Raw genomic sequence first — 22,279 nt, forward strand, 5'->3', positions numbered from 1 at the left:
GATGGATCTTCCTTTAAGAAAACCAGATTGTGTTAGGCTGATTAATTTAGATATACCCGTCTTTAATCTTGCTGCCAAAACTGTTGTTAGAATCTTGTAGTCTGTATTCAACAGTGTAATAGGTCTTAAATTGCTTTATCTTTTCTTATCTTTTCCAGGTTTTGGAATCAATTTTATTATTCCTTGTTTTATAGTTTCCATCAGTTCTTTTTGATTAATACATTCATTTATAGCCTGAAACAATAGGTGTTTTAAGTCTTCCCAAAAGTGTTTATAAAAGTTAGATGTAATACCGTCTGGTCCTGGCGAACGATCAGATGCCATTTTTTTTATAGCATAGTCAAATTCTACAATTCTTAGTTCCTCATCACAAACTTCTTTAAAATTTTCATCAATAACAGGAATCAAGTTGTTAATTTTATCAAAAAAAGATGAGGCATCTTGTTCTGAGTAGGAAGATTTATAAAGATTCCTATAAAAATTGAAAACTTCTTTTTCAATGCGTTTGGGTTCTGTACATTCCTCTCCATCAACTGTTAGACTACAAATCGAATTATATTCTTGTCTGCGTTTTTCTAATTTGCAGAAGTATGCAGTATTCTTTTCTCCTTCTTCAATCCACCGGGCCCTGGATCTAATATATGCACCTTTAGCTTTATCTATATACATTTTATCCAATTTGGATTGCAAATTACTTATTTTTTCTTTGTCCTCTTCACACTGATTTACTATAAAGTGTCATGAGTTCTTTAACCACTGTTGCTTCTTGAGCTCTCTTTTCTTTATTCACTTTTTTACCAAACGTTATTGAATGCTTTCTAATACTAAATTTCAGAAATTCCCATTTTAGTATAGATGTGTCTAGTGTATTGTCATTTTTTATATCAAAAATATATTTTTTAATGGAATGACAAAACTATGAGTTTTTTAGTAACTGAGAGTTAAATTTCCAATAATCTTTTGGTTTGTTATTTTTATTACTGTTTCGGATTTTCAGGTTAATAATACAATGATCACTTAAAGGACAGTTAGCAATTTCTGTTTCTGTGACATGATCTGATATTGAGTTTGATATCAGCCAATAATCAATTCGTGATTTGTTTTGACCATTAGGTTTATGCCAGGTAAACTGTTTCACCCCACTATGTAAACTTCTCCAGATGTCTATCAATTGGTTATTATTAGCAAAAGCTTCCAAAATTGGGTTTCTATGTTCACTCAATAACTTGGAAGGCCATCTATCCATCCACTCATCAGGAGTTAAATTGAAATCCCCTCCAACAATAATATGATCTGTGGGGAATTTTGCTTTTAGTTCTATGATAACTTCTGATATCTGATGTAACAGATTTCTATTTTTGTTATCGTTGTTATAACCATATATGTTAATCAGAATAACAAGATTAGCATCAATTTCCAAAACACAGGCTACCCAGTGTCCCTCCTTGTCTGCTTTTTCACCCAGAATCTTACCAGGGCATCTGTTGAAACATATGGCAACTCCAGCCGACCGATTTGTCCCATGACTGAAGAGAATTTTATCTCCCCATTGTTGTGAGAAGAAAGGTGCAATGTGCTTGTTGCCATTTGCAAAACAAAAAGACAGCTTTTCGCTTAACTGAGTCTTGTATTGTATAAGTCCCCTTGTATTAAAGGAAATAAAAGAAAAGTCAGTATTTAACTGAAATACAGAACACATGAACAAATGAACTTTTTGTGAAAAAAAATTTAGGGAGGTGGAGTAAAAACGTTGAGGTAGAAGTCCCATCACCCGAACTGATCCATTATGCATTAATTTCAAGCTCTAGTTTCAGCCCCTAACTTAAGTGACCTCCATAATACGCTTGCCTTCGATGAATCCAAACGGGCCCCTGAAGCCTGCAGCCTTTCCTTCCTTTCTAGCCTGGTCGATTTTGGGCCAGAGAGCCTGTCTGGAACGCCAGTCCTCTTGAGTCAGATCTTCAGTAAAGCGAATCCCCTCTTCTTTGCAGATTGGAGAAGTTTTTGTTCGCCTCCAGATGTCATCTCTCACTGCTCGTCTCACAAATAAAATTATTATTTGTCGTTGCCGGTTGTCCATCATTCTTCCCACTCTGTGGACAACGTCGACCGCTTCATCCATCTTTACCGCCAGGTCCGGTGCAATCCTGCGAAGAAGCTCCACCATCTCCGCTCTTATGTTTTCATTGGCCGTTTCTTTTTTCCCTTTGATGCGCAGGCACCACCATCTTTTGTATCTGTTATTGTTCAATACCCGACCCCTCATGTCTTCATTTTCTTTAGTCAGTGTCTCCACTTTCTTTTCCAGGCGTTTTATTTTTGTTTTACACTCTTTTAGCTCTTCTGCGTTGAACTGCACCAATTTAGCAATAGAAGCTAGCATGGAGCTGTGCTGTTGCAACTGCGTGCTAAATTCTTCCATGCGGTCGTCTACACGTTGACCGAGAGAGTTGATAGCATTCAGTATGGTCTCGGTGTTTGTTTCTTCTTGAGACATACCTTTCATTTTCTTCTCCAGGTGTGTTTTTTCGGGGGTTTCCGCTGGGGTTGTCGGCCCTCGTTTGTTCTTGCTAACGTTAGCCATATCTGCATAGTCGTGTACCCTCGTCATCACACAGCTTTCAAATGGGAGACTTTTTTGCGCCGGAGGCTTTCCGCTGTTGTGTTTCTTCATTTTCGTGCTGAGAACTGGACAAATGGCAGTTAATAGTGGATTTGTTTTTTTTTTATTAACTATAACATCGGGACTTCTCGAGGAGCTCAGTGAGATGCGACTGCACGGACCGCCATCTTACCGGAACCCTTTCGTAAACTCAGATATGTGTATAGGTAGGAAATTCACATACAAATAATACAACATATATCAGAGGCATTCGGAGTTGAATTATTGGTGAAATATATATTTAAATGCATGTTGGTTGATAATGTGCTGAGAATAACTACCAATTAAAAAGTCTTTGAACCTCATGAGATTCTGTCTAAATGGCTAAACACTAGTGTTTGTGTGCAGAAATCATTTATACAAGTGATCAGGAACTTTTTTCAGTAACAAACTAATTTTTGTTTAAAGCAATTTTTTTGAGAACTTAATTTTTACTATTTTACAGTAAACAACAGTTGTCAATACAATTAAACCTTTATTAGGCCACAGACAAAAAACAAACAAACAAACAAAAATAAATATTCAACAATCAATAGGTAACAGTTTGCAATTTAAATGTTAATTTAAGGTCTGCCATCACAACGCAGTAATTTCCATACACATAGTTGATCACAATTTGTGGGCTTCTGCTTGTCCACTAGCCTTTTGAGGATTGATGATCACAGGTTCTCTATAGCAGGGTTTCCCAACCACGATCCACGTTCTAGTTTTCCGTCACTAATCTGTTGTCATGGACATTCATTTAACAAGCATACCTGCCTGCATTTAGTTCATTATCATTGTGTATTTAAGTTCCTCTTTGTTCTCTGATCATTTACTTATGTCTGAAGACCTATTGCTGTTTTTTTCTTTCCCTGTGTGTGGGGATGTATTCAGATTCGTGATCTGTAAATTTAGTATATTCTTTCGCTTGCTTCTTTCGTAAAGTGTCCTCATTTTTACTTTTGTCCCTATAGTGTTTCCACCTGTTTATAGTGTTCATTTAGTTTCTTTATTGTGGCCTGGTAATACCAAACTCCGCTACTTCGCTTTGCTTCGTAGACAGAGTCTGGAAGGGCATAATTGAAAAGCGTTTTCTTTCTCACGGAGGGCGCTTGTCTGAAGTTTAAAATCATTGGTTACCCGTAAGCCAATCACATAACGTTTGGTTATGGCGTGTGTTATGCGCATACTCAGCCGCATCTAACTTCCACTGTAAACACATGTATGATGCAAAAACAAAACCATCGAGCGAAATACCGGAGTGAACATGGCTGTGAACGACTTTTGCAGATTATGTGAAGTAAATCTACGCATCCACGGTACAATCAGCGTCTACGTCACGGCTCTCAGCCCGCCCTCTGTTCGTTGATTGGCCGGCTGTTTTGAGGCCGGAGGAAAACAGGGAAAACGGTCGCTATCTCAGACTGAGTACAGAAGCGAACTGAAATTGAGCAGAAGTACGAAGTCTGACGTAGTCAGGCTAGTTGAGTGGTCCTTTTTCTGAAAATATTGTATATACTTAATAGGGGTTATGTGCAACTTCTGTATTCACATTTCACGTTTAGATATTTAAATAGAATGAAACGCCAATAATAAAGTGAACCAGGTAGTTTAGCTGATTACCTTAAAAGTCCATAAATATCGGCGTCAGTTCATACTGCTGTTAACACTTTCCCTGACAAGTGGATGCCATGAGACCAGGGTTCCGGTTTGGTCATGAAATGTTTGAAATATACCCTATACTGACGTGGTTGGGTGCCATTTTCTTTTTTGTATATATCTTTTCTCTTGTGTTTGATTTAGCCAGGGAGTTAGGTGACACCACTTTTTAAAAAAATTTAACAGGGTTTATTTAGTTGTAATTGGGTTTATTCAGTGGCCGTTTTGTATTGTTTCTGCCTTGCCCAACCTTGAAGACTTTTCTTTATTTTTGATGAAACTGAAAGAAAAAGAAATGCTACAGAATGTGGTTTCCCTTTTTTCACCAGCAGAACAAAATGTATAGCCTAAAACATTTAACTTGCAATATTGTTACATCCAAGGTTCACCCTTAATTGGACATATTCAAGACGTACCCCGGGGATTGGCGGACTGGAGTGGAGCGTCCTTTGAAATATGCTGTGGATGGTGACGTGGAAGAGATGATTTTGTTGGCGTGTTGTACTGAGAGTGTTACAGTGGTGTTTTTTTTTTTTGTGATCTGTAAATTTTGCATATTCTTTAACTTGCTAATAATAATAATAATAATAATAATTTAAGCATATTCTTCACATTCTTTCAGCTTAAATTCAAATCAACTCAAACTCAACTTCAAATCAAATTTCATGCATAACCCTTTCAAATCTTCTCAAAATATCTTACATTGGGTGTCTTTGCCAAACTCTTTTGGAAAAATAATATACCATGGTATTTCATGACACTTGCCTCTAGATGGTCTTATAGCTCTATATAGAGTAAATGAGCCGTTTCCCATGGGTCCTACAGTCAGTTCTCTTCAGTATGCATTCAGATACACATGTAGACATTATGAAATCTTTTTTTTTTTGGTAAAGTTTTAGCATTTTTAGTTCGAAATTTTAGCATGTTTAGGTTTTTCTATGTATACTAAAGCATTTCTCGCATTCCATTCATTCCTATGGGGGTCAAATTGAACTGCGAAGGAAGGATTTGTTACTGTTTTAAATTTCAACCACAAAACTCTTTTCAACCACAAAGTCCATTTTTTTCTGTGTATTCATAGTTTATTTTATTTTTTTAAAAAATTAAAAAATGAATTTCAGCCCAAAATGACCTGAGGGAAGGATGAGTCAAGTCAAGTCACATTTATTTATATAGCGCTTTTTACAATACAGATTGTTTTAAAGCAGCTTTACAGAGATAACAGGAAAATAAAGCAAAAAATGTTTGTTTCCAGAAGAAAATACCGTCACAGTCCAGCTTAAGTAAATTCAATGATGTTTCATTTTTGTTTTAAAAAGTTATTAATTTAGTTAATTTATATATATATATATATATATATATATATATATATATATATATGTATATACAGTGAGGAAAATAAGTATTTGAACACCCTGCTATTTTGCAAGTTCTCCCACTTAGAAATCATGGAGGGGTCTGAAATTGTCATCGTAGGTGCATGTCCACTGTGAGAGACATAATCTAAAAAAAAAAAATCCATAAATCACAATGTATGATTTTTTAACTATTTATTTGTATGATACAGCTGCAAATAAGTATTTGAACACCTGAGAAAATCAATGTTAAAGGGGACATATCATGCTAAATCCACTTTTTTAGCCCTTAAATGCATTTTGTTGTATATTTGGAGTGTTTAGAAGTACAGAAAAGTTGAAATTATTCTCTTCAGGTGCTTCGTTGATATCTTTATATTCTGTTTTGGTCATATTTTTCAACCTGTTCCGATTTTTCTGTTCTCTATGACGTTTTTTGAACTATTACGCCACAGTATTTGCAGCGGAACTGCCAAATAAGGACATTGACTTCGGCCCACCACTTCGAGCAATCCGCCATTTTTATTTCTCGCTGCAATTTTGTAGTCCAAGCTAAAGGATGCAGAAGTTACGAGAGGGTAAGTTAAAATGTTCGGTTGTTGGATGTAGTAACCCACACGCTTCATTACACCGTCTAATGTAGATGAGCTGCCGCGCTTGTGACAGGGAGCATGTTTAACTGAAAGAACGAGCAGAGAGAGAGAGCCGGTCGCGCGCGCGCTCTCTCTCTCTCTTCAGAGCCAGGCGAAAGTGTAAACAAGACTTCACCGTCTCCAAACTAGACGCTGTCTTGTCCTCTCTCCCTCGCACATATTAATCAAAATAAATCGACACGGTGGTAAAAGGTCGGAAGACCAAAGTTTAATGTGTAAATACAGTAACACACCATTGCGATACATCCATATGAAGACGTTGTTCTGCAGGTTCGCCGTCTTCATTTTCATCTCGCTCCGGCTCCGACTCTGACTCGAACATGTAAGGCTGGCTGGACAAGTCTTCCGTTGTTGACATTTTGTTAATATCGTGTAAATAAAACGTTTCTGTGCCGCTAGATAATCGTATCTCTGCTATCAAACTACAAAAATGGCCGAACGGGGTGGAGTTGAACCGAGTGTCACCGCTACAACCTGGAGAGGGGGCGGGGTATGAAGTGTCTCAATTTTATTTAAAGAGACCGCACCAAAACTTGTTGCTCTCAGACGCACATCAGAAAAGGGGTAGAAAAGGGGCCTGTGGAGCTATAATAATGAGGAATTCAGACCCAAGCATTGCAGTTCCGCTTTATATAGACTACAAATGTATGATTTATATGTAAAAAGGAACGATTTAAAAGCATGATATGTCTCCTTTAATATTTGGTACAGTAGCCTTTGTTTGCAATTACAGAGGTAAAACATTTCCTGTAGTTTTTCACCAGGTTTGCACACACTGCAGGAGGGATTTTGGCCCACTCTTCCACACAGATCTTTTCTAGATCAGTCAGGTTTCTGGGCTGTCGCTGAGAAACACAGAGTTTGAGCTCCCTCCAAAGATTCTCTATTGGGTTTAGGTCTGGAGACTGGCTAGGCCACGCCAGAACCTTGATATGCTTCTTACAGAGCCACTCCTTGGTTATCCTGGCTGTGTGCTTCGGGTCATTGTCATGTTGGAAGACCCAGCCTCGACCCATCTTCAATGCTCTAACTGAGGGAAGGAGGTTGTTCCCCAAAATCTCGCAATACATGGCCCCGGTCATCCTCTCCTTAATACAGTGCAGTCACCCTGTCCCATGTGCAGAAAAACACCCCCAAAGCATGATGCTACCACCCCCATGCTTCACAGTAGGGATGGTGTTCTTGGGATGGTACTCATCATTCTTCTTCCTCCAAACACGTTTAGTGGAATTATGACCAAAAAGTTCTATTTTGGTCTCATCTGACCACATGACTTTCTCCCATGACTCCTCTGGATCATCCAAATGGTCATTGGCAAACTTAAGACGGGCCTTGACATGTGCTGGTTTAAGCAGGGGAACCTTCCGTGCCATGCATGATTTCAAACCATGACGTCTTAGTGTATTACCAACAGTAACCTTGGAAACGGTGGTCCCAGCTCTTTTCAGGTCATTGACCAGCTCCTCCCGTGTAGTTCTGGGCTGATTTCTCACCTTTCTTAGGATCATTGAGACCCCACAGGGTGAGATCTTGCATGGAGCCCCAGTCCGAGGGAGATTGACAGTCATGTTTAGCTTCTTCCATTTTCTAATGATTGCTCCAACAGTGGACCTTTTTTCACCAAGCTGCTTGGCAATTTCCCCGTAGCCCTTTCCAGCCTTGTGGAGGTGTACAATTTTGTCTCTAGTGTCTTTGGACAGCTCTTTGGTCTTGGCCATGTTAGTAGTTGGATTCTTACTGATTGTATGGGGTGGACAGGTGTCTTTATGCAGCTAACAACCTCAAACAGGTGCATCTAATTTAGGATAATAAATGGAGTGGAGGTGGACATTTTAAAGGCAGACTAACAGGTCTTTGAGGGTCAGAATTCTAGCTGATAGACAGGTGTTCAAATACTTATTTGCAGCTGTATCATACAAATAAATAGTTAAAAAATCATATATTGTGATTTCTGGATTTTTTTTTTTTTAGATTATGTCTCTCACAGTGGACATGCACCTACGATGACAATTTCAGACCCCTCCATGATTTCCAAGTGGGAGAACTTGCAAAATAGCAGGGTGTTCAAATACTTATTTTCCTCACTGTATATATATATATATATAAATAGCCGCTCTGGAGTAAACCGTGATGTCATAGTCCAGCTCAGTTCAGTTCTTGTATAATAGTGTCAGTGCAGGCAGATTAATATTATTTAATGTGGTCATGTCTAGGCGCAGGTCCACCATCTGATCTGGATACGGCCTGGATCCGGCTGATTACAGTGAAGCTCGGAATAAGCAGAAAGACTAACATTAAGTCTCAAGTCTCAAGTCTTATTTATTTATATAGCCCTTTATGCTACGTTGTAGGCCAAAGGACTGAACATCCAAGAGATTGTAAAAATAAAATAAAATAATAAAAATACATAAAATACATGACATACAATGACAAAGTCAAGAATTAAAAGCCACAGAATAAAGATACGTTTTAAGACGAGATTTAAAAACCACAACTGAGGATGCAGACCTTACATCAGGAGGAAGTGCATTCCACAGTCTAGGACCAATAACTGAAAAAGCTCGATCCCCTTTTGTTTTTAAGCGAGTTCTCGGTACAAACAATTGAAGACAATTGGAGTACCTTTGTGCTCTGCAAGAGTTCATACGCACCAAGTCCTTAATATATTTCGGGGCCAAATCATGCACAGCTTTATAAACGTACAACAAAACCTTATACTGTATACGCTGTTTCACAGGGAGCCAATGCAGTCTTTCAAGAACTGGAGTAATGTGCTCCCTTTTCCTGACACCAGTAAGGAGCCTTGCAGCAGCATTTTGTACCATCTGCAACTTCGAAGTAAGAGATTGACTGATACCAACATAAAGAGCATTACAATAATCCAAACGAGACGTAATGAATGCATGAATAACTTTTTCTAAGTCAGGAACAGACAGAAAAGACTTCATTTTCGCAATAGTCCTTAATTGGTAGAAGCAATTTTTTACCACATTTTTGACCTGATGATCGAACATAAGAGCACAATCAAAAATTACCCCTAAATTTCTTATTTTGGGTTTAACATATGTTTCCCAAGAGCCAAGAAGGCCCCCTAAGTCCCTGTCGTCATTATTTGTCCCGAAAACCAAAACTTCCGATTTGCTGGCATTTAACTTCAGGCCGTTTTGCTCTAACCAGGCAATCACCTCCTGTAAACATAGTACCAAGGATTGATTAGTGCTAGGGACACCAGCACTGATCGGTAAATATACCTGAATGTCATCTGCATATAAATGGTATGAGATACCATGTTTCTTAAAAATGATGCCCAAGGGCAAAAGAAACAAAGAAAAAAGAATAGGGCCCAAAATTGAACCTTGTGGAACTCCACACTCCAAAATAATTGACTTGGAGGAAAAATCCCCAACCCTAACAGAACATGAGCGTCCCTTTAGATATGAGGAGAACCAATTTAAAACCGTCCCTCTCAGCCCCACTACATGTTCCAACCGATCAATAAGAATAGTGTGATCGATTAAATCAAAAGCTGCACTCAGATCTAACATAATTAAAGCTCCTCTAGTCCCTGAGTCTGCAATGAGTAGCATGTCATTTGAAACTCGCAGTAAAGCAGATTCAGTACTGTGTCCTACTCTGAAACCAGACTGAAAAGCGTCTAGCAACTCATGATTGGCCAGATACGAACTTAACTGTGCTAAAACTACCTTTTCCAATACTTTGGAAATACAAGGCAGCTTAGAAATGGGCCGATAATTATTGAAATCCGAAGGATCAAGGTTAGGCTTTTTAAGAAGGGGCTGAATAACCGCCTGCTTAAAACTATGAGGAAAAATGCCTGTATAAAGACTGCAATTGACAATAGCAGTAATACAAGACCCAGTATGATCAAACGTCTCAGACAACAAGTCAGAAGGCAAAACATCCCAACTTGCAGCGGGTCGTTTCAATTTGTCAACGATCAGTTTAATATCCTCAGTAGTAACCATATCAAATTGATCAAAATTATTAACACTTTTAAGAGTACCTCCTGTCAAGCCCTTCAAAGCACTAAAGCTAGCTCTGATTGTATTAACTTTTTCTGAAAAAATATTCAAAAACTTTTCACAACATTCTGTAGATGATGGTAATGACGCAGTGTGAGAGTTCAAATACCTATTAATAGATTGAAACAAAGTTTTTGGTGAGTTTGAGTGCTGCAATATAATTTTTGAAAAGAAGGCTGATTTAGCCTCCTTCACAGCCTTCTGATATCCCTTGCGTGAATCTACTAAAATCTGCTGCGAGATCGTAAGTTTATCCTTTTTCCAGGCCCGTTCTGCTCGCCTACACTGCTGTCTAAGTGTACGTGTATGATCATTCAACCAGGGCTGTAAATTGACTTTACTAGACCTAAGCTTATATGGGGCAACAGAATCTAAAATTCCAGAACACACCGAATTAAAGGCAGAAAGTAATTCTTCAGGGTCGGCCTCAGTAGATGCAGACTCCAGCCAGGATACTTCAAAAATTGAGTTAAAAGAATCACCAAATGCCTGTGGTGTAGACTGAGTAATTATACGTGAGCGTAAACCAGAAGGCTGATGCTCCGCCCGTACAAATTGCATATTTAAATTAAATGTGACAGGCATATGATCTGAAAGGCAGGCATCCATTACAACAACATCACAAACAGCTACACCTAAGGAGAACACAAGGTCCAGTGTATGTCCTTTCTCATGAGTGGGCCCAAGTACATGTTGTTTAAAATTAAACGAGTCCATTAGGTCTGAAAAAACCTTTACCAAAGGCTTCCCAGGGCAGCATATGTGAATATTAAAATCCCCAACAAGTAAAATATGATCAGACAATAATAACATAGTGGATAAAAACTCCGAAAATTCTTGAATGAACGCTGGAGAGTACTTTGGAGGTCGATAAACAACAATTGCCAAAACAGGCTTATGAAACTCAAGCCTTAAGAGCTGAACCTCAAAACTCGAGTAACAGGTGGTCGATAAGCGGCGGCATTTATACTGCTGCTTACTAACAGTAGCTAAACCCCCGCCACGACCCATTTGCCTCGGGGTATTATTTAAGATATAGTCAGGTGGGCAAATATCCACACAGGGACTCCACTCATCCCCATTTATCCAAGTCTCAGTGATAAAAAGGAAATCCAAGGCATTATGCAGTATAAAATCATTAAGTATAAAGGTCTTATTTAGGACCGAGCGCGCATTTAAGAGCGCCATCTGTAGCGTGTGCAAGACCGTGGGGGCTGCTGTGATAGCGCCCAACTTTACCGTCTTAGGACAGCTCAAGTTGCTCAGGCATACACCTCTTCGGTGTGATGAAATCTTCATATCCTGGCGAAACCGCAGCACTGACGAACCTCCATCTGGATACACGGGCAGCAAGAAAGAACATCGCCAGCCCCAAAGATCTACAGCCCGATCCGTATTGCCAGCATCATCTGCAAACTGCACCTCAACAGAAGACCCCCTCCGAAATCTCTGCCTCACATGAGCGCCCGCACGTCTCCCTCGTCGTCGCCGGCGCCGCTTACGCCTGCAGCACACACATCCAGTCGGAGAACGCCGTAGATACGGCGGCAGTGTGTGATAAGGAAAAGCGCACTTGTTCACATTACTGATCGCCAAGTATACAACTTGAGATCGAATCTGCAGCAGGGTAGTGGAATCATAAATCCTCAGTGACTGACATGAATGAATTAAAACGTAGAAGAAAACATAAAACACAAACAAACTAAAAAACAGAGAGGAGCGACGGCAAGCCACTGCACTGATCGGCGCCATCGGCGCCATCTTCGATGCATAGATGGCATCTATGCTCAACATTAGCATAGATGCCATTCTTCTTATGATGTAACGAGTACATCGGGTGTTATAGGAAGTGTTCCCTGTTCCGGCTGACCTAATTTATGCTGCCTTATAATCATTTAACTGATTTGAATAATAAGAATGTATAATTTTCTATGTGTATGCCAGGTTATAGAGATGTGTTTTTAGTCTAGCTTTGAACTGACAGAGTGTGTCTGCTTCCCAGACAATGTTAGGAAGACTGTTCCAGAGTTTAGGTGCTAAATAGGAAAAGGATCTACCGCCAGCAGTCGATTTTTGATATTCTAGGTATTATCAACTGGCCAGAGTTTTGAGATCGCAATAGACGTGAAGGTCTATGAGGGTTAAATGCAGTTGCCAAAAAGAAGAGTGATGTTGCTGGAACTGGATGAGGGCCACCACCAGCACCCTTTACACCTGCAGAGGAGCTGGCCTTGGAGCTGAACAAGGGGAGGCCAATCATTGAGGGAATAGAAGGGGGAACATCTTCTGAATCCATTCCACCTAATACTGATATACAGTATCTTTTTGCATATTCTTGACCAACTCTTTGCTCTAACATGTTTTGTGTCATAGTTATGGCAAATTCTGTGTGCTTGTTGGAGCCACCAGACATCTTGTTGAACCCTATGAGAATATGTGACTTTAAAGCACTGATTTACTGTCAATGTTAAGTGGGGATCATTAAAGTCCCCCTGTAGTCAATAATTGTATCCCTTAAAAGTCTTCATCAAAATGACATATTTAAACGTTTTTTACCTTGAAAAAAAGTTATTCATGCCAGTTTCAATACTCTACACCCTTGCCCCATTTAGTATACACGGCTCTATGAATATGCAAATGAGCTCCGGCTACACTCACAGCAGCTCAGAGATACACTCGTTGACGATCACACGTTGACGTGATTGGTTACAAGGTAGTTTGTGACGTCAGAAACACCAGCGATTTCAAAACCTGTTTTTGAGACTGTCTTTGGTTCACTGCCATTTTAAGGAGAAAATACTCAGCAATGGTGTTGACTTGTGAATTTATACATGGTTTGTCTTAAAGCATGTTAAAACACCACATAGACATATAAACAACATTAAAAGCTTGATTTTCACCACAGGAGGACTTTAACCACAGTTTGATTGTTGGTTTCAGGATGAAGAACCATCTCCTATTGAGGAGGATGAGGAGACGGTGTCTGTATGTTCAAGGAGGCCTGAGGTAAGCACCGATTGCACATTATATACGTGTGGTGAGGTGCTCAAAGTATGTATTTTCCAACAATTATTGGCTGCAGGGCACTTGAGATCCTTCCAGAACCCACTCAGACTGGGACTACAGGAGAAAACGTAAGTATTAAGTAATTACAACAAAATGTTGGTTTCTACAGAATGAAGAGAATGTAAAGAGCGTGTATAAGCGCTACCTCCTCAAACAAATAGATGTTCTGAAGTTAAAGATGAGAAAGCTGGAGCTGGAAATCCAAAAACTGGAGAAAGATGCAAGTAGAACTGTCATAATGAAGCAATAACAGCTAACCTTTTGGTTTTTGACACCCTTTAAGCATGTCTTTCTCCCCCCAACAGGCAGCTTCAAATTGACAAAAAATACAAACTAAGTGAATTTTGTGTCTTGTGCAATTAAATTAAATGAGGGTAAAGTGGGGAAGCTATAAATAATAAATACATTTACAATAATAAAATCAAGGCCTCAACACAAGTTTTGGAATGTAACGTAAACGCATTAGCTCAAATGATATACAGGGAATTTTAATAATTAATCAGGAATATGATTAATATATATTGCATATTACAGTTACATTAAAATTATGAAAAATAGATAAATTGAATATATCAATATACCATTCTTCAGATCAATTATCCTGATATCTTTTACTGGAAGTTAATGTAATTATCGAACAGTTGTTTGTCCAGCAAAGACCGTAAGATTAACTTATCAACTTCTCATAAAAAGTATCACTTCTTATAAATCCAGGAAAAATAGTTTCTGGCCATGGAAACCATTCTCCTGTACTTATAAAATTTAGGTTACTTAAACCATAATCAAATTGTAAAGCTTGTAGCTATAGGATCAAAACATTTCAGGGACCCGTAATGTGAGGAATATAGACAGAATCAAAACTAGGATATAATGAATTTTAATCATTGAACTAATAATGCATACTACAGTTATACACGGAATATATGTATATACAGAAACATTAAGACAAAACACATTACAAGAAGATGAATAACGCATTACGATAGGATGAGAGAGTGAGGATGAGCGAGGGAAAGTGAAAGCAAAATGAACGATCAGAATGAGAGAGAGAGAGATCGGAGAGAGAGAGAGAAGAGAAGCAGGAAAAAGAGATCCTCTGGAACGATCTCTTTTAAGTTATGGCAAAATCACAAACAAAGTGGACCTTGAGAGCCAACAAGGAAATCAGATCACATTAAAAGTTCAGTAAACTTATCTTGCAAAATGGTTCTCTTGTGTTGGTTGAGGAAAGCAGAGTCCTGCGTGTCCTTAAGAGCAGCGTGCGTGTGTTCCCTCTTCCGGGCGAGCGAGGTCGCGGGAAATTCAACGAGTCTCTGTCTTTGAGGTGAAGTTGCCAGGAATGATTCAGGCTAAGTTCATTCAGCTCGTGGATGAACAGAGGCGAATAGGAAACAAAACTAGACTATAGAAAACATACAAAGAAATAAAAGAGAAGAGAAAGCAGGCCGAAGCCGGTCCGGACTTGGGTTTCCAAAGTTTTCGGAGGAGTCGAGGGAGGGAGAAGAGAGAGCATAAAACTTAGTAAAGAAAAGAAAAGAAAACGGAGAAAACTCCCTATTAAGGAGTTCTGGAGCCGGGAACCTCTCACATGACGAAGTGTACCGTGTGTCTTCATGGATCGATCTTTTATGGAAAGATGGGTTAACGCCTCTGGTTGCGCGGACAACCAATGAACGTCCAATGATCTGAAGCGGGAAAGGTTCCTTTGTCTCTGGGGAGACGCCCACTCGAATAAGTCATGAGTGAGATCGAATTTGAGCCTTTATACTCTAGTAAGACGATTCATATAGTAATAATCATATCATTGCAATCTATTATCGAGATTCAACTCCGTTAGGTCTCAAGTTATAAAATGATATAAAACACGTCATATGAAAGATTAAGGAATACAGAGTTACAATCAAATGCACGATTATAGGCATTTAAAGTTCAATTGACACATGATAAAATTATAGCTACTCAATATGACATGGTCATATAAAATGCAACACAGAAATATATCGTAAACATTTGGAAAATGTCTTTATATGAGGAAGTCCATAGAAAGTCCATGTGTAGTCCTAGACAACTGAATGGAGGCCGTCTTTGTAATTTTGCCTTTGGTTCACAAAGAACAAACGTTAGACACAGTATGGAGTTCTTCTCGTGCAGCACGGGGATAGTTTGATAACAACAGGGGCCTGTTCGTTGATTTCATCAAGTCGTGGTAAAACATTAACCAGCGGCCTGCTTGTAGACACTTGTAGCCATTGTGGCACCAAGCCAGTCAATTAGGACTTTCTGAATTTGAACATGTACGTGTTCATATTTAGTCAGCATGAGAAGAACAATCAGGATTCGCTACTTAAGAACATCTGGCCGGACAGTCAGTGTCGTTACATCTCCCCCTTTTCGTCGGATGAAGTCCCTGTGTGGACATCATCGGACGACAATCATCATGACGGGCTGATGGCAGGTGAATCATGATGGTAGGATAGCAGGTGGATCAGGATGGTAGGGCGGCAGGTGGAGCTTAGAGCTGAGGATTCAGCTCGATGAGGTGCGTCGTGGTCTCTGACTTGGCACCCCCTTTCCGGGGATTCCGTCTGAGACCTTCGGACACAGCTTTCGTGAGCTTGGCTGTATCGCATCTTGATGAGTCTTCTGTACAGAATGGAGGCCAAACCTAGTGTCGGGGTGTGGCTGATTACCTGTAGAGATGCACAGCGCAATGTCGGAGGCGGTCCAGGCTCGGACCACAGATGAAGTGTTCAGAACGGGCGGTGTTGACAGGAGCAGTGTCAATGAGTTGGGACCCCCTTTTCTCAGTCCAGAGTTCCAGTTCTGGCTCTAAGGTGAAGTTGTAGTTCTTGAAGAATGGGAGTTCCTGTGCCGTCTGGTACTCTTTGCTCGGAAGATGGTACAATGTCAGATCGTCAAGATGGAGGATGGCATCCCTTGGCATTCAAACCCACATACTCTGGTTGAGCGTGTTGACACGGCTGGTTGTGTCATGCTGGTCGTGAGTGAGAGTGGCTGTATGCACGGGAGTGTTGACGAGCCATCTGTCGCCTACAATCTCTGCTTGCGTCTATTTGACTTGTGTGCGAGGCTTAGCTTGTCAGGGCAGCGTGTGTCGCTGACCAGGGGTTGCAACCCGCAGATTCCTTCCCTGTTGTCTCTAAGGAAGGTTTTGCTAGGGCAGAGATAATGAATGTCTTTGGTCAAAGTACATAGGTGCAGGTTTGAAGCCGAATACAGTTGTGTGTCGCTGTCGTGGTAGGCCACCACGTCTGGAGTGTGTATCTTGATTTGGGTGTTGTTTTTCAAAAACCTGACCTTGACAATGTCTGTAAGTCTGTAGACTTGGCTTGACTCGCTGATGGGTAGGTTTAGGAGAAAAGCCCACTTCTCTCTGCTCGGGATCGACGTAGAGTGGGATGGCGCTACCCAGAGAGTAGGCCAGGTGTATTTGTAGAGGGTCGGCTGGCGTGGAGATGGTGGAAGCCAGCACAGTTAGCACAAGGCTTAACGGTATCAGGTACGGTGGGCTTACACCTGTGGCTAGGCTGTCATTGGAGGAGCTAACTTCCCTAACTGAATTAAAAATAAGCCCAATGGAAACACGTCAATTTTGCAAAAACTCCCATATATCGCAAAAAAAGACAACTACAGCTGTCACTGACATGCATCATCTCTCGGAGAAGGTGAAAAAGCATGAAACAGTGAAGATGCATATGGACAGTTGCCTAAAGTTATGGACGGTCAACATTGAGACACAGTTGGACGACAGCTACCGAATAGCTATGTTGTCACAACGATGAGGTTAGTAAGAACTGCCACATTCTAGGCCATCTAATCGACTGTGTGAAGTTTTGTGGCCTGATCGAATTAGCCTTGAGAGGCAAAGATGAGAGTGAGGGCTCAAGCTACGTTTTTCATGGACTGGTCGACCAGCGTCATGAAAACAGGTCAGGGGTAAAAAAGGTGAGAAGGATGCGGCAGCAAAAAATCCAAAACAATCAACTTTATATATGTATAGTACACTCCACAGTGATGAATCCCCCCAAAAAAGCTGTAAGCTGCATTGGCATAGCAATACCAGTGTTTCTCACGGGATTTTTGGATCACTTTGGTGAGTGGACCTCTGTCCCTCTAGGGGGGTTCGGGGGAATGCCCCCCGTAAGAAAATTTTGTGCTTTTTAATGTTAAATTCATCAATCTGGTGCAAATTAAACAAAGAAAAATTCAAAACTCTTTTAGTTACAGTGTCCGTCTACATTACTACTACATAATAATAGTTATAATATTAATCCCATGATAGTAATAGCCATATATTGTAAAACAAATGCACTGAAAAATAAAGGAAACTTTCATAATTAGTTTTGTACTAATTTCTATACTTGAAAGAGTATATTTCTATACTTCACATTAAAGATGTGATTGGGCTAGCCCAGTGTCAATCAAGAAAAGAACCAATGGGCTGCTGATCTACGCGTTTCATGGGGTGTCAGAAAAAAAACTGACGCTTACTTTTTTTTTACCAATGCATTACACACTAATTACGCACTAACCCAGCGCCGCCAATTAAGCAAAACAAAACGAATGGGCCGCCGATTTAGGAGTTTTATGCGCCATTAAGACAAAAAACAAAACAAAAAAGTATGAGATGTATCGGCCCAAAAAGCAGGTCGGCCCACCGGGAATCTCCCGGTAGTCCCGATGGCATTAGCCTACATGCCTGGACGTCACACAAAACAAAATCCTACCTGTAGCCTTTCACCATCCACTTATTTAGCTGCTGTCGCATCAATTGACATGCCATCTCCTTTCCCCTCTTTCTTTTTCTATTTTTAGCCCCCGACAGCTTTTTTGCGTTATCCATCTTTTTCGACAACAACTCACTACTCCTTCCTGCTCGCTCAGTGCTCACGGCGCCCGCAATATCATCCCACCCTCTTCTATGTCAAAATAGTGACATTGACAACATCGCTGTCTGTATCTGACAGGACAGTTAACATTGTAAGCTAACTTACCTCAGGCTTGCTTTCCGACGTGTGGTTCTTTGTTCGGCAGTGTGTCCAGTTGTCAGACTCGCGGTGTAAAAGACTTTGAAAACAATTCTGCCCTACTCTGACTTGGAAAAGACTTTGAAAACAATTCTGACTTTGAAAACGTCTTTGAAAACAATTCTGCCCTACTCTGACTCGGAAAAGACTTCTGAGTCAGAAAACAATTCTGTGTTTGAAAACAAAACATATTGTGCAAGAACGTTTCTTTGAGTTCATCCCTATCTTAGATGCAACAGCTGACTCGATTGCCAGTGTGATTTTAAAGAGGCTGAACAGTCTTTTCACTGATGATGACAAAGCTAAACTCATCGCGCAAGCATACGATGGGTCCAGTGTGATAAAAGGAGAGTGGGCTGGTGTGCAGCAAAAGGTGCGTGAACATTATGAAAATGCCCATTATGTGCATTACTTTGCACACCAAATTAATTTCTTCATGTAGCAAGCTACTTCTCAAATTCCAGCAGTGAGAGCTTTCTTTTCTGATCTGGAAGGCATTACCAGCTTTTTTACCCAATCACCGAAACACACTACAATTATCGACCAGATTGTTGCACGAAGAGAGCCTTGGAACTTCAATAGCAGAATCGTGAACACTGTATATGAGAACCTAGATAGAGTGTACACTCATAAAGTTTCAGATCTATTATGACTGCCAGCTCATTTGATAGCACCACCACGAGGGAGGTATCTGGCTTCCTAAGGATGCTGCAGGATGAAGACTTCCATTTCTTTCAAGCAGCTGCAGAAGGAGGACATTGTTGCAGTCTTCATCAAACAAGCCTTCCAGAACTTCACATTGAAAGTGCAGTCCATAAGGTAATATCATATAATATTGTTTATACTTTCTCAATATAGAACCATGTCATACAGAAAATCACAATATTTGTTGGACGTGATACTTATGTTATGAAAAGGAGCAATTTTCTACCAAATTTTAATACGTCTGCCATCGAGGCATTTTACCGAGGAATTTTACATTTCGTTGGAGTAATTGAACAAACTTAAGGATTAAAGCAAGTCTATGAACTTTGAACACCAACTTTTTTTAAAACTTATTTCAGATTATTTCCTGTTGACGAATGCGCATGCGTCGCGTCTGAACGTGTTGTTGTCTTTGGAGCTCTATCGATTTGATTTATAATTCTTGATTTTCTCTTTAAACTCACTTAAAACGAACATTTTCTACTTTTCCTCACTGAGAAGCACTACTGCTCACACCTCATAGTTACAACGCGGACTGTTGAGCAGATGCGTCTCAAGCCTTTTTGTGATCCAACGCTGGATACTCTTATAGGTTACGTCCGTGGATCACGGCTGAACGCGTCTTCTCTACACTCATTTACAAACAAACGTTCTTTTTCGCCTATCGTGCGTCTACTCTACACCCGCGCACCACTAAAAAGACGGATTATATCCAAGACTTCAGTCATAAATTAGTATTAATATTGATAGCATCACTGGTAGCGTCGTTGCTAACTTACTGTCCATCTGTTAAAATGGCGAATATATCAGATGTAAGTAGTCTACCCTTTGGTGCAGGTGAAGATACATTTGAACTGCACGCGTTGCAGTCTGAGCTGGAAGCTGTTGAGAAACAGATCCACGACCTTTTAGTAAGACAGGCCGAGCTGATAGACCGGCATTTGGCTCTTGAAACATCACGCGCCGATGCACACAAATCAGTGACTAACGTTACTAACCTGCTGACTCCGACCTCGTCTACTCCGTGCGTTTCTCAACATCGGTCCCGAGCGCCGAGGTCGCGATCAGCCATGGTCTCGTTCACTCCGGCTCCAACACGCCACCACGAAGCCTGGGTGGTTCCGCAGCGGAAGACGCGAGTCAGGCCCAGACCAAAACTCTCTCCGACCCTCCCGGTTTTCGAGCTATCCACACAGAACCGCTTCTCCCCTCTCCGCGAAACAGAACGCGATGCTTTGATCATCGGCGATTCCATCGTTCGGCACGTACATGCTACGTTAGGTAAAAGTAAGGTGCACAGTCACTGCTTTCCTGGTGCTCGTGTTTCTGAAATCGCTGCTCGCGTTCCCGAGATTCTGAACGATGACGAGCGCGTCGGAACTGTGGTCCTGCACGAGGGAGTGAACGACATCAGGCTGCGTCAGACGGAGATTCTGAAAAAAGACTTCAGGAATCTGATCGATACGGTACGCAGCACATCGCCCGAAACAACGATTATTGTGTCAGGACCGCTTCCCACGTACCGACTAGGACATGAAAAGTTTAGTAGATTGTTCGCGGTAAATGAATGGTTAATGTCATGGTGCAGTCAGCAGAAACTGCTCTTTCTAAATAATTGGAATCTGTTTTGGGAGCGTCCTAGGCTTTTCCGTGCTGATGGCTTAAACCCAAGCAGATTCGGAGCAGATCTTTTGTCGGATAACATCTCCAAAATGTTAAATACCTTTTGACTAGTAACCAAAAGTCCAAATCATAGTCTCTGCTGCACCAATTTAACTGATATAAATACTAGTGTTGAACATTGCATATAAACTGTGTCTATTCCTCGTTTAGTGAGACCAAATAATAAATCTACTGCAGGATCTAGGAACAATCTAATTGTTATTAAACCAGAAAATGTTGCTATTAGTAAACAAAAACAATTTTTAAAGCTAGGTCTTCTAAACATTAGATCACTCGCACCTAAGGCAGTTATTGTAAATGAAATAGTCACAGATAATAGCTTCGATGTACTTTGCCTTACTGAAACCTGGCTTAAACCAAATGATTATTTCGGTCTAAATGAGTCTACTCCATCTGGATACTCCTATAAGCACAAGCCCCGTCTGATTGGTCGTGGCGGCGGTGTTGCAACAATCTATAGAGATATTCTCAATGTTACTCAGAAAACGGGTTATAAGTTTATTTCGTTTGAAGTACTTGTACTAAATGTTACGCTCTTAGATGTTAGAAAAACATCCCTATTATCTCTAGCCTTGGCTACTGTATATAGACCGCCTGGGCCTTACGCTGATTTCCTAAAAGAGTTTGCAGATTTTCTCTCAGACCTATTAGTCAATGTCGATAAAGCATTAATTGTTGGAGATTTTAACATACATGTAGACAATCCAAATGATGCGTTAGGGGCTGCGTTTACAGATTTATTAAACTCCTTTGGGGTCAAGCAAAACGTCACCGGACCAACTCATCGTCTTAATCATACACTCGATTTAATTATATCATATGGAACCGATCCAACTGATATAGATATCATTCCACAAAGTGATGATGTCACTGACCATTACATGGTAACTTGCATATTACGTACTGCTGTAATATGTCATGCGGCGCCGCGTTATCAACCAGGCAGAACAATCGTTCCATCCACCATAGATAATTTCTCAAATTGCTTATCTAATCTGTCTCATCTGCTGCCTGAACCCAAACAAACAGATGAACTAGAAGAACTAACTAGCACTATGAGCACCATTCTCTCTAGAACATTGGATGTTGTTGCACCTATTAAATTAAAAAAGGCCAGAGAGAAAATTAAAGCACCATGGTACAACAATACTATGCATGTTCTAAAGAGAGAAACCCGTAATTTAGAGCGTAAATGGAAAAAAACTAATTTAGAGGTCTTTAGAATCGCGTGGAAAGACAGTATGTCACGTTATAAAAAGGCCCTAAAAGCGGCCAGGGCTGAGCACCTCCGCAAACTAATAGAAAATAATCAAAATAATCCTAGGTTTTTATTTAACACCGTGGCTAGACTAACAAATAAACAGAAGTCACCCGAACAAAATATCCCGTTACAGTTCAGTAGTAATGATTTCATGAACTTCTT

This window comes from Abramis brama (assembly GCF_963993115.1).
Source record: "Abramis brama genome assembly, chromosome: 4".
NCBI classification, from domain to species: Eukaryota; Metazoa; Chordata; class Actinopteri; order Cypriniformes; family Leuciscidae; genus Abramis; species Abramis brama.